At 37.9% G+C, this 12,976-nt stretch overlaps 1 protein-coding gene across 7 annotated transcripts in view; it reads right to left on the bottom strand.

The window, feature by feature from the left end:
• Nucleotides 1-12,482, bottom strand: part of LOC5511185 (cartilage oligomeric matrix protein) — a 45,026-nt gene extending 32,544 nt beyond the window's left edge. For 3 of the 7 annotated variants that reach the window (XM_048727429.1, XM_048727428.1, XM_048727436.1), the window contains exons 1-2: nt 12,244-12,481; nt 2,727-2,789 (exon numbers count right to left, since the gene is read on the bottom strand). The gene's annotated coding sequence lies outside the window, so the exon portion shown is untranslated. Of the gene's footprint in view, nt 1-2,726; nt 2,790-12,243 lie in introns of all 7 variants that reach the window. The other 4 variants (XM_048727434.1, XM_048727437.1, XM_048727435.1 and 1 more) reach the window with 3 other exon arrangements.
• Between the last annotated feature and the right edge of the window lie 494 nt (nt 12,483-12,976).

The following is a 12,976-nucleotide window of genomic DNA, read 5'->3' as shown; positions in this document are numbered from 1 at the left end:
ATAGCATGCTGGGACGATTTTAGGGAACGCGATTCAACATGGCGTCGTAAAAACGCCGATGTGATACTGAATGAAAGCTAGATTCACAACGTAATCTATGGCATCGTTCGGCGCTATGTTGAATTGCGTTCCTAAAGTTATCCCAACATGCTGTTCGCTAATCAACTCGACACAATCCCCCTCGTAACGTTTCGAATTCTTCTATAGCCGCTGGACCAACAGACTAAGGACGCATAAATACAGTGTTCCATTGTCAGACAGAAAATTGAGCCAAATTTCGTAAAGCACGTCACATTTATTAAGTTCTCGCCCGTGTGTGGAATTCCTGTGGAGGACTAGACCGAGCTACAACTGGGGCCTTGTAAAAATTTGCGCCGGGACGGGGTTTGATTCAGCTTGATACAGTCGAGTTGGATATTGATGATGAGATAAATATGTTATAGTGGCCTTATCCGACTGACTGTCAAGTAGAAGAAATACTTTCGTCTAAGTCCAATTAGACGAATGAGCTAGAAATAATAAAAAAGACAAGAGCCGGTATTCAAACCTGGGCCTTCATTGCGTGCGCAATAAAAGGAATATCCCTAGAACCATGCCTATGCTCTCTATTAGCAGCCATTTTGCCATCTTGGCAAAACACAATCCGTGAGAACAACTAGGGTTCTTTCACATAGAGAACCAAGTGGTAAAAATGGTGCGTGCATTTCCACATTGGCTACTATAGGCCACTCAATAATCTCAAAATTTACAACTGTTAAATCACAGTTTATATCCGATTATGTACTAAACTTAGTGTTAAAGTGCAATGTTTTCTAACCGGCTTATAGATAAGAGACTCTCCTTTGCCGATAAATCGGCTTAAATCAAGTTACCGCACTCTTATAGCGCACGCTTGAATCATGTTCTGCTAAGTCACTTTTATCTCCCAACGGTGAAAAGAGAATGATAAGGGTAAAAGAGCGTTGGGAATAAAATTTCGAGATTTTATTACAATATCAAACTTATTCCCCACGGATAGTGTCCTTCGTATGTATTGCCTTATATGGGCATTGATGCCCATATTTAGAAGAGCTAAAGTTTTCCCGCTCCCTGATCTCCAGAAAACATGGTGAAAAATACTCATTCCTGTCACTTTGCGACTCGCGGCAAAAATTATTTACCAAAACTTGCTCGCTTGGTCAAATCTTTTCCTTACTAATCCTATAAAGTCCTTAGACCCAGGCCTCCAAGAGATTGACCGAGCGGGTTTGAAGGTCACCCAAATATTGATATTCTGTTCCAAAAGTAAATGAAAACAACAACAAAGGTCTGTTTGACTTGGGATCTTACAGTAAATTATTATTCAAACTACCATAAAATTCATGCTAGAATCTTCTTCCTTGCCGTCGTCATCTCCATGAAATACCCATTGTGACCCATACGTAGGTTAGGGTCTTTATTACCCAAGTATTTATTGATGGAAAAGACCCACTGTGACGTATATGTCTGTCACGGTCTTTAGTCCCTAAGGTTTGTTAAAAGAAAGCCCCATTGTGACGCTTACGTCTTTTACGGTCTTGAGGTTCCTAAGGCTATGTTTATAGAAAAGAGATATCGTGACTTATTTGTCTGTTACGGTCTCCAGTGCCGAAAGGTTTGTGTATGGAAGGTTCACGAGTGGCTATTCTTGGCCCTGGAGACTTTGGGCTGTATGGCTAGACAAGCGCATTCCAATGCTTAAATGACATTCCAATAATTGGATCAACTTTACTGCGTAGCGTCGAAACATGATTCAAACCTATAGGAGTTGATACTTAACACCTCATCTACTATAATTCGTTCTTTTTGTACCAAGTAAAAGAAAAGCAGAGATTTCTTGGTATGTTTATCATGTCATCGGATACTTCTACCCGTTGTTAATTCCTTTGAAGAAAAATGCCAAAAATAAACAAAAGACAAATTTATTAAATTTAAACTATAATTCTATATAAACCTCCGGGCTAACAGTGAGTTCAAAATAATATTCTCAGCTTATTTGGCTTTAAGTATTAGCTTAGACTAAACATTGAATAGTTTATCATCAGGAAAGCAATTAGCTTGATAATAGACCTCAAAAAAAAAAAAAAAAAAAAAAACATACATTGAGTGGTCCTCTTTTGACACAATACATATTATCTTTTCCGTTAAAGAAATAAAAAACCCTCCAGTTATTCCCCTAATTATCTAAATTAACATTTTCAGGGCTTTGAAAAAATACATGTCGACAATTTTTTTTTCAGGAACATTTTCTCTCTAGTAGTTCTGTGAATCTGATTTTTGTAAATTACCCAGTAGCGAAGATCACTTGTATATATACAAATAAACTAGACGGTTTTGGCGAAGTTTGCGGCATATGTTTGTTAATATACGTTATGGGCGTGTTATGGGCGTTCCGCGTTTATCTAAATTGTTTTTTCTAGATTGTAATCGTATGATCGTTAAGATCGTTCAGTCTTGCAAATATTACGATATCTAGCTAAGTATTCTCCCCGCAAATGTCTTAACTTTTCCTTTACTTCTTTCTTACTGAAACGAAGTCCTCAAATATTTTAAATATTTTGTTCCATATTGTTCACATTGCATAACTGTTGAAACCGTTATTGCCGACACCTTATGTCGAAGGTTTTTCACTCATTGCATACGATACACGACGCTTTATTATGTCTCTCCGTTTAGCTATCTGATACCACTAGTGCAAAATAACTCACGTTTTGTCTTGACTTGCTTCTGTCCTCTTCAGGCACCGGTCGCGATGTCCTAATGATTCGGACCTGGTAAAATAGCGTATTATAACTGTTAGGTCGACCTGTAGATAACCCTGACGTACACACGCACGCGCGGCCATGAGGTACCTCCAAACAGGCACACATTTGCCCAAGGACTTGTGGCTATAGCGCTCTCAAGACAGTTATTATCCGATCCGCCTATTAATAGACAATTTGATCTTTTGAACTGACATTTCTAGACGTTCGCCATCGGCTTTGCTTTTAGTAAAGTACACTCTCTTTGTTTTATAAGAACCTCTTTTATATGAACTTACACTCTGATATTTCAACGAATTCTAAAATGCTAAAAGGGCAAAGCATGGCTACTTATCATTTTTGTAACTCTTTTTAAAACCTCATTGGTGTTAAATATGTTTAGCTTGTGTCTGTTTAGCCTTGGGATATGCTCCAAAAATTAGAACGGCCCAGCCTCACCGGTAAATGAGACGTTCTTATAAAAAGATACAGAGTGTTATGGTTTTGATTAGCTTTAAGGTCATCTGCTAATGCTTCGACTTGTTCCCACAATCAATCACACTTTCCCCGAGGGCTACAGCTATCCCGCAAACCGGAGTCCGCAAATAAATTCTTCATGAGCTGTGCTGGCAGAGCTAATGAAAGACACTGTAATGTCTTTCAATGCGCCTTTTAAAACAACCCTGCCATGATAGATTTCAATTTTGTATCAAATTTGTGGGAAATATTCAATAGGTGCCATGCTGTGTCCTGAAGTTCGTAAACGTTTGCGCGCGCGCCAGATTAATCCCGTGGCAGGATCCTTATCGCAGCTCATTTTACGTTATCTCACAATTATCGATAAGAATCAGGTTTAGGAGATTGTGATAGCGCAGAACATGAGTAGTGGGTGGCACCGGAGATAACCGTGCCACCAGACAGATTAGTCAAGGACTTGGACTTTTAATAGATTTTTTAAAGAGCTCTTGTCAGCCACACAGGTAGCCCAAGCTCTGTCAATGAGTACAGTGGAACCTCTATATAACGGACCTCTATTAAGCGGACACCCTCTATTCAGCGGACACCATCCAAAGTCCCGATTTTTTTGCCACTTAAATTCAGTAAATGATACCTCCATTAAGCGGACACCTCTATTAAGCAGACGCGGACACATTTTACGGTCCTATCTTAAATCTCTGTACTTTTTTACCTCTATTCAGCGGACACCGTGGTTACCTTTTTCGAGAATTCTTATAATAATTTCATGGAACCGGCCAAACGACATAACCATTAACGATACACTTTGCTTAGAAACTTTATTTTACAAAAAGTAAGCAAAATACGCTGAGACTTGTACAGCTCGAAGTGATGACAAAATGGTCATTAATGCTGCTTGGTCCTTGTGTTATGCAACCTCAAACCCTTCTTTCTGTAATTTATCTTTCGCCATGTTGTTGTCTCTTTTTTTTGCTCGCGCAAATGACATTCTGTATTCTTTACAATTAGCAGGACAAAAGAAGCAAACTACGGTAGATATTTTTTTTAAATAGGGATCGCAGTCTCTACCTTTTGACTTCATGATTTGTAACTTCGTGTACACTTCGCCATTGTTTTGTTTCAGGTGTTATACAGTACACCAAATGCTGTAGACAATCGCTTCTCAAGCAATATCAAAATTGCGCAAAAAATGTACGAAGACTGCTAGTTATGCACTCTAAGGTAGTTAAAGTCAATAAAAAATGTGTTTACTCTCGAATTTGATCGAGAAAAAGTCGACCTCCATTAAGCGGACACCTCTATATAACGGACACTTTTCACGGTCCCGAGGGTGTCCGTTATATAGAGGTGTCCGCTTAATGGAGGTCGAACCAGCCGGCTCATTGAAATTTAAAAGAGAGAACTTATGGTGTTCTACTACCATAAAAATCTAATCAATTCCATCCAACTTGATGTACCACTTGTAGTTGTCTATTACTTCCACGTTTAAGCGGTTTAGAGCGCAATCAACCAAGCAAACCAGACAAAGAAATGCTCGATTGAACATCAGAACACGACGGAATCCTAGTTATTAGGTTCGTGTAAAAAAGACTGTAATTGCCTAACTTTCATAAGACTTTGTATAAGACTTTTTGTGGCCACGGTAGCGCGCCTCGCATGGTTAACTTTGTCTTGGTGGCCACGGTAGCGCGCGTCGCATGGTTAACTTTGTATTGGTGGCCATCAGGTGATCTAAGGCATGGTTCTAGAGAAAATACGGCAAAATCACCTAAAATGGCGCATCTTCAAGGGGTTTAGGCATAAATGCATAAAACTCTTCAAGTTAGTTTGTCTTGTGAAACGGAAAAGGACAATGTATTTTGTAACCATGGAAACTAAGGTCACCTGACTAAAAGGCGGCCATCTTGGATTTTTTATAAATTGCTCCGGCAACCAAGCCTACATCATCGAGGCTCCATTTTAGCGCTGCGCTAAAATAGAAAGTCTACAAATTGTTTCAAACTTTTAAGAAACCTTTTCTATCGTTGTTAAAATCGCGTTAAAATCGTCGATATGCGGCTCAAAGTTTTAAATAATTATTACTTTATCGTTTTACAACAATACCAGGCAAATAATTCTAAGATTTATCTATATGTTCGCATTTATGCGATGTCATATGAAAGCGGTTTTACCACCTCGAGCCGAAGGCCGAAGGTCACGGAAAATTGAAGTATGTAAAAAGGTTAGTGAAACTTGTATTAATCATTCACTCACGTCCAAGAACAGCATTTTGGGTATAATTGTCTTTTTGTATATTAAAACGACCCGACGCACACGCCGCTGCATTCCCGCCGCCAAAACTTGTCCGTTTGAGCCTCTCTTTGGTGTAAAACCACAGGCCTACCAAGTAACCGCGAAAAGGTCTATTAAGACCGCTCCAAACGATTGACGCGCTATTTCCAAACAAGATGATGAATTCTTGAATATCAGGCAACAACTATCTCGGGTGTGATTTGGGCGAAGCTGGTGAACATCATTGTTTAAGGCAAAACAAAGTGAGGTCCCATGTTTAAGTTTCTGTGAGAATTGATATCTAGTGCCATCTAGCGCTCTCCATAAGCAAGAGGTAGAAATATCGCGACTATGTGGATCTCAAGGGAGCAGCTAGAATGATATAGAATTGCATTATTATATTAGAATCTCGTTTATCAAAAATCCAAATAAAGATTCGAATTAGGAGAGTTCTAATCTTACGGAAACATACATGGGTTTACTTCAACTTTTTAATATCTGACAAAATGGGTGGATATTGGGTATGGTGGAATAACATACGAATGGGGTCTCACGATTGAACCTAGAGGGGGGTAGCTGTAATAACAAATATTACAGCTACATCACATTTGCTGACTTGGTGGAATAAATAACTATATTCTTTAAATCGACGCTTTTCTTGATTTATCAGGACATAAAAACATGATTCTTATTTCGTGGCTGAAGAAAAAAAACATATTAAAAACTAAATCAGCGGGAGGGTTATTTTGCTGAGTCAATATATAACACTCGAGAGGCGGTGTTATTAATTATTGATGACGATATTATGCGTATTATCTCCGCCACCAAAAACACCCATAGATTAGGACGGCTCGAGAAGGCTTGCTTTGAAATCTCGAGCCCATGCAAACAAACATCACCTTAAAACCAACAAATTTATGTTTTGTCTGAGAAATAATTCGCATTCCACTGAAGTGTAATCTAAAAAAGGGTGCCTCGGGTGGGGTAACCCAATTGGAAGAAGTCAGGAGATTTCCTAGAATTAGTGGACTTTCTATTTAATAATGCTCAACGACTTTTGATGCTTTGTTAGTCCTTGTAATAACGAAGATGAAAGGGGAAGATCAATATATACACACTTTTTTAAGAACCTTTTTTATAAGAACGTGCAGCCCGAGATTCCGCCAAATTCTAAGAACTTGCCAAGCCTCAGAAAAATATTGTTTTGTTAGTGTGATGCGTTCTAAAATGCAGAATCATATTTGTTCGTAATAACAACCATAAATATTATTGTTACTGAACATGTGTAATCCTATTTCTGATACTCCATAAAGTACCATGTTTTTGTACACTGAAATGAAGAACATTTTCAGCTTTAAAATGCCCCAAAAATAAGAACGGACCAACCTCAACTGAAAATTAGTCATTCTCTACCAAAAAGAATGTAGGATGACAAACCTGATCAGATATCACGCCCTTTTCGTGGTCATATATGTGTTTGTGCTCCATTTCCATTGGCTGGTTTGGAGAAGCAAGTATGGGGTCTCGCGTTTGGGCCTAGAGGGGGGTAGCTGTAATAACACCTATTGAAGCTACCATCAGATTTGCTGACTCGGTGAAATACATAATCAATTATAATAAATATATATAAATTATGTATATTATACATAAAATCGACGCTTAACGTGCTCGGCAAAAAAACAATCTTTGGATTTATCAGGATAGGAAATTTATATTCTTAATCTTGGCTGAAGAAAAACGAGAAAAATAGGTATATACAAACTTAATCAACGGGAGGGAGGTTTTGCTGAGTCATCAAATATAACACTCGGGAGGCGGTGTAGTTAAATATTGATGACGATATTAGATGCGTATTATCTCCGCAACCAAAAACACCCATAGATTAATACCACATGGGGACGACACGAGAAGGCTTGCTTTGAAATCTCGAGCCCATGCAAACAAACATCACCTTAAAACCAACAAATTTCTGTTTTGTCTGTGAAATAATTCGCATTACACTGAAGTGTAATCTAAAAAAAGGGTACCATGATGGGGTTACCCAATGGTAAGAAGTCTGGAGATTTTCTAGAATAAGTGCATTTTCTATTCAATAAAGCTTAGCGATATTATTACTCTAATCGTATTATATCCGCTACCAAAAAACACCTATTGATTAATACCACATGGGGACGGCTCGAGAAGGCTTGCATTAAAAACTCGAGCCCACGCAAACAAACATCACCTTAAAACAACAAATTTATGTTTTGTCTGAGAAATCTAAAAAGCGGTACCCTGATAATGTTCTCCCATGGGAAGAAGTCTGGAGATTTTCTAGAATTAGTGGATTTTCTATTTAATAAAACTTATCGATATTAATTACTTGATGATTTTCAAAGTCGTTGTAATAACGAAAAAGAAAGGGGGATCGATAGTGGATGACAAATCTGGTCAGATAGCACGCCCTTCTTGTACGTTCTAGGGCTTTATCGTCTGGTTTGCGTAAGCTATTACAATATGCTCGCGACCAAATTTGGTAACGGGAGTATTAACTAATACTTAGATGGTAGATTCAAGATTTTTTCACCCCAGTACGGAATAATTTGGAGTGAGAAAGAACACATTTACATCGGCTGATTTAAATCAAGTAAGGAAAACATGAATCATTTTTATATGATTAAATTTGTCTTGAATGAAAGAAATGACATTCAACATTGGACGGAAGAAATAACAAAGGAGCGGCTTACATAATGACTCTATAAAACCAAGCGTTATATATCTACCATCCCCGCCCTTCTCCGGGCGCTGAAGGAGGTATGACTGCTTTAGAATCTCTATTCAGGAGAGATTTAATCAGTGCTTTATCCGCGGGGATCCCATCAATATGATTCTACCCCCTGTTGAAATGTTTGCTTGCAAGTTTATAACCAGAGATCAACTTGCTAAGGGTATTCCAAGTAATCAGCACAATATGAAACAACATCTGTTTCAAGTCATGCGAATCGAGTATTTCATAAAATCGCATTTTATTTTGTTGTAACGGACCTTTTTTTAGTTCATGTCTCAATTATTCTGAAATTTTGATATAATAAATACTCGAAAACACAGACGAAAAGGGCTGCATCATATGCATTTTACGTGGGACACAATTCTAGATGTGAAAGCTAGTATCCACTGGTAGTTTCAAACGGGGATCTTAAAGGACTATTTACAAAGAGATGCGCTGCAGAAATTCTTTAAACATCTATAAATGGCTTGAAGGTCTCCTTTAGAGTGACAATTTCCAATACGAACCATGCAAAATACAAAAGTAGTCGTGCTCTCGAACCAGAGAAATGAATATGAATATAAATATACCAAAAACTTGTAGTTAAATTTTCGTGTTTAACTCTCTTTAGGGCAGACAGATATAGGTGAATCGTTACAAAACAATTAGGTTACTCATTCAATTGGTGAATCACCTGATTTAGTGAGCAATTCGTCTTTGCTGGGCGAGTTCTACTCGATAAAACATTTTCTTATCAAACTTCAGTTTTATGCTAATTGTTAACTTTATTGAAGTTACGTGAAGGTAACTATTCGCAAACCCCATAAAAACATCCGCTCTAAGGTCACCCCCCGAGCAGTAAGCCTTCTTTTGGGGCGTAGGTAATTGTCGTGTGTTTTCGCAAATATTGCACACTTTGTCACTGGTTGATTAAAATTTAGGTAGAAGATTTAATGATTTTTTTTAAGAGCGTCACCCGGTTATCCATGTAGAACAGCCTTATTGATGTACAGGTGGAGTTATTAATAGTTGTAGGGATCTAAAATACCTGTTTTACCTGTATAAACCTATTTCAAATAAGGCTGCACTCGGAGAATCTGTGTATCGAAACTCGCAGTGCTTCATGGTTATCATGTAAATAATCAATAAGCGTAAATAAAATACAAATTCTGGTTTCAAAAGCCGTAGAGCTTGGAGTTTTATTTCTATTTTGCTATTATATCTATTTAATTTCTTTTTGCGAATGAAACCTTTGATTTTGTTAAACTTCTGTATTTTTTTTTTGTATGTGAGGAAGTGATCCCGATTGGTAAGAGGCACAATACATTGGTAAGGTACAACACATTGTTGTTTAAATGTTGACATTTTACCAGAAATAATACTAATAATATTTTTTGGATCCAAATTCGGTTGATAAAATGCTAGCGAAACATTCAAATAATTTATACACATATAAGTACTTTACGCACAAATTTTATCATAAGAAACAGATATTTACAATGTTATTCTTTTGAAAAGGGAGTGGGCAAAGAAGAAAGATGAGTCTTTTTCTCTTTCCCTCTCTTTACCCGCCAAGCGCTTCCACAACGATATCTTACTTATTGACCCTTAGCGAATAAAAATTTTTAAATTTTTTATAGCCTTTGTAAGCAAATAATAGACCCATTTCATAAATAGGAGTTATTACCATTATTAGAATTTTTTTCCGCTTACAATCGAGAGAAAACAATTTAAATTCCCATTAAATCTGGGGGTTGTCAGCTACCTACGGAGAGAGAGGGCATCCGATTACGGGAATAAAATAAGGTTAAGGGGAAAGGGGGGTTTCAAAAGGCTTTCGTCATTAGGGCTGTCCGCTTACAAGGGTGTGTGATAGTTGAGAGACTGTTTTGTAGTTGGTCTGTCAAACAAGCGACTATTTCAGCTTAAAAAAAAGCTTAATCAAAGAGTTTTTTTAAACGTACAAGCTACGGCGATTTAAAAGGCGCCCTATTATATTTTAATTAAAAGAAAAATAGTCGGATCTCAAATTTCAACGATACACTTATTATTTCACTGCAAACAGACTATGATGTTTAGAAAATCGATTCATTTTCAAGCAATCATAAAATGTAGCCCGAGGCATTTACCGAAAGCTGCTAATCGAATTATCTTATGATCAAATAAACACGAGGCTTAGTCGATTAGTACATTAACCTCGCCAGATGTTTACGTTAGCAGTGTTAGAGAAATTGTATCACACGATGATGACGACACGGTGCTTTACAAGACATTGCTTTGATAAGCACGTAGTTGATTGTAGTATGCAATACAATTCGCTTTGTTTCCCGCCGCCCATTCATTTGCACACTGACGCCTTTCTTTGTGCGGTAGGCGCCTATTTTACAAATGATACTATGCCCTAATTGCTCGACAAAAGGGGACGCGAACGGCATTCTAGCATCTGCTGCCGTGCCTTTGTGGCATCTGCACTGTTTTTAAATTGCTACAAGCGGATCTATAGTGACAAAATACGGACGCTGTGGCGAGAAGACTACAAATAGCAGGAGGCCAAGTAGCTTTTGTGCTATTAACAATACCATTGCATTCTCACTCTCGATTTTTCGCGAACAATCTGTCTCTATTCTTAGAAGAAGAAAAACTTTATGTATCAATATGTTTTTTTTTTTCACGCAGCCGTAACAATGAACCCGGCTCGAACGACTTTTGATGGAATTATGATAGAAGTAGAGTTTTACTGATCATTTTTCTGACAATGCAATACTATGCTTTCTTGGTATTTTGAAAATAAGACCGTGGGAATTTTGTATATAAATTTTTGACAGAAGTTGATTTACAACCTTAAGGGATGATAACAACGATCCCTTAAACTAGCCTCTTTCGTGAACGGTAACATCATTATTTTAGTAATTCAAATAACAAACTTCTAGGAGATATAATATCCGAGAACCGACCAAGAGGATAAATTCATGAAAACTAACGATACGGCTGAGTATTTGAATCAACCAGCTTTCTTCCACCATTCTTTTATGTTTAGAAGTGTAATTTAGGTGCAAATAGACCGTGTATGACCGTGAGAAGATATGGCGTGCCAAACTCTACCCTTTGCTTGATATCGAAAGCCAAAGACACAGCTAGGTGTCTATTACGTTGAACAATACCTCACATGCAGTGTCTATTCACTGAGGCATTTGATCGCTATTCCAAACAAGTTCTCTACGCCATTGATGCTCTTGGCATGTTGAATTTTCCGTGCTAAGCAAGTACTTGAACCTCTTGTACAAAACTTCGATGACAAGCGGTCTTTTGTCGCGATTAAAGTATCTAAATTCTTTACATTGTTTACGACTTGGAAAAAGTTTTATGCCGAATTCGTGCAAATTATAATGAGTTTCCGTTCTCATAAAAGAATGTCATCTGATTATAGATGTGGATTAATAGTTTAGGCACTCCTTCTGGTTGTATTAAGCTGTGTAATATCATTCAATTTTTCAGTTTATGATGTGCGTTCTATTTAGAAAAAGCTGAACCAATTGGCGGCAATTTTTGGTCGAAACTAGCAGATCCCATTATAGTAATGAACTTCAACAAGCTTTCATCCGAACCATATAAGACCACAGGAATGATAATAACTCACCGAAGTTTTCCAAAACTCGTAAACATTTAAAATTACAGCTAGGTTTATTATTCAGCCGATACTTATACCTTTACCCTCTTGATTTGTCGATATTTACACTTTATATCGCAAGTAAACGCCTAATAGTTTTATGTATATTTTATAAATACCCAATTGCTATAATAAACACAGACTTTGACTGTTTGTAGCTTTAGATTGCTTGAGGGGTTGATAATAGTTGTGTCCCTAGTGATGTGATAATTTTACCAACTCGTTTACTCTTTTAGACATCTAATTGACATCGAAGAACCAATCTTCGCTGCTCTGGGTACGAACTCGGTATCATTGACCATCGGTATCACTGATCAACCTACCTTAAACGATCGATTCTAATAACACCGCTCCATTGTGTCCTCGAAGCCCTTTTCTGACAATCTGAACAATTGTACGCCAAACTTGCCTTGAAATCTCACTAGTGAAGATAAACGTTGCCGCAAAACCAACTTTACCAAGTATCCAGTGTAACAATTCCCATAAGTTCGCACCTCGATGTGAAATCTTTCGCTATTAGATGTAAGGGATTATATTTGCACGCCCGGTGAACATAGACAATGAGGAGTTGATATGAGAGCGTGAGGGGAGGTTACGAAGAACACAATTTATTTGACAAGTCGCAAAATGATTACCTTGCGACAAAGCACATCGAAAACCCAGACACGTAAGAAAGCCAGTTGGATTATACTGGCGTATTCCACGCCGCTAGCCTTAAAACCCAGCCCATGTACACAGTGATTAATGCGTGAGGTAGCTGATTGCCGCTGTATTTTTCTGCAAGTAATATTTGCCGCCAAGAGGGTAGATTAATGTTGGCGCTTTTGGCGGCTCTCGTTGGAACGATGTGTGGGAGCCTAGGAGGTGACGATGGTGGTGTTGATGATGACGGTGATTAAGATGATGTTGATAGTGGTAGCGATAGTAATGACGATTGTAAGATGCTGTTAATGATGATGTTACTGTTGGTGTTATGATCATCATGATATTGTTGTTGTCGTTGATGAGCGTGGTGGCATATTTTTGTCGCCTCGTAGGCTAGTAGAGTATAGCTTC

Source organism: Nematostella vectensis, chromosome 5 (assembly GCF_932526225.1).
Source record: "Nematostella vectensis chromosome 5, jaNemVect1.1, whole genome shotgun sequence".
NCBI classification, from domain to species: domain Eukaryota; kingdom Metazoa; phylum Cnidaria; class Anthozoa; order Actiniaria; family Edwardsiidae; genus Nematostella; species Nematostella vectensis.
The sequence above is the reverse complement of the archived record's forward strand: the minus strand, read 5'-3'. Positions and strand labels throughout refer to the sequence as shown.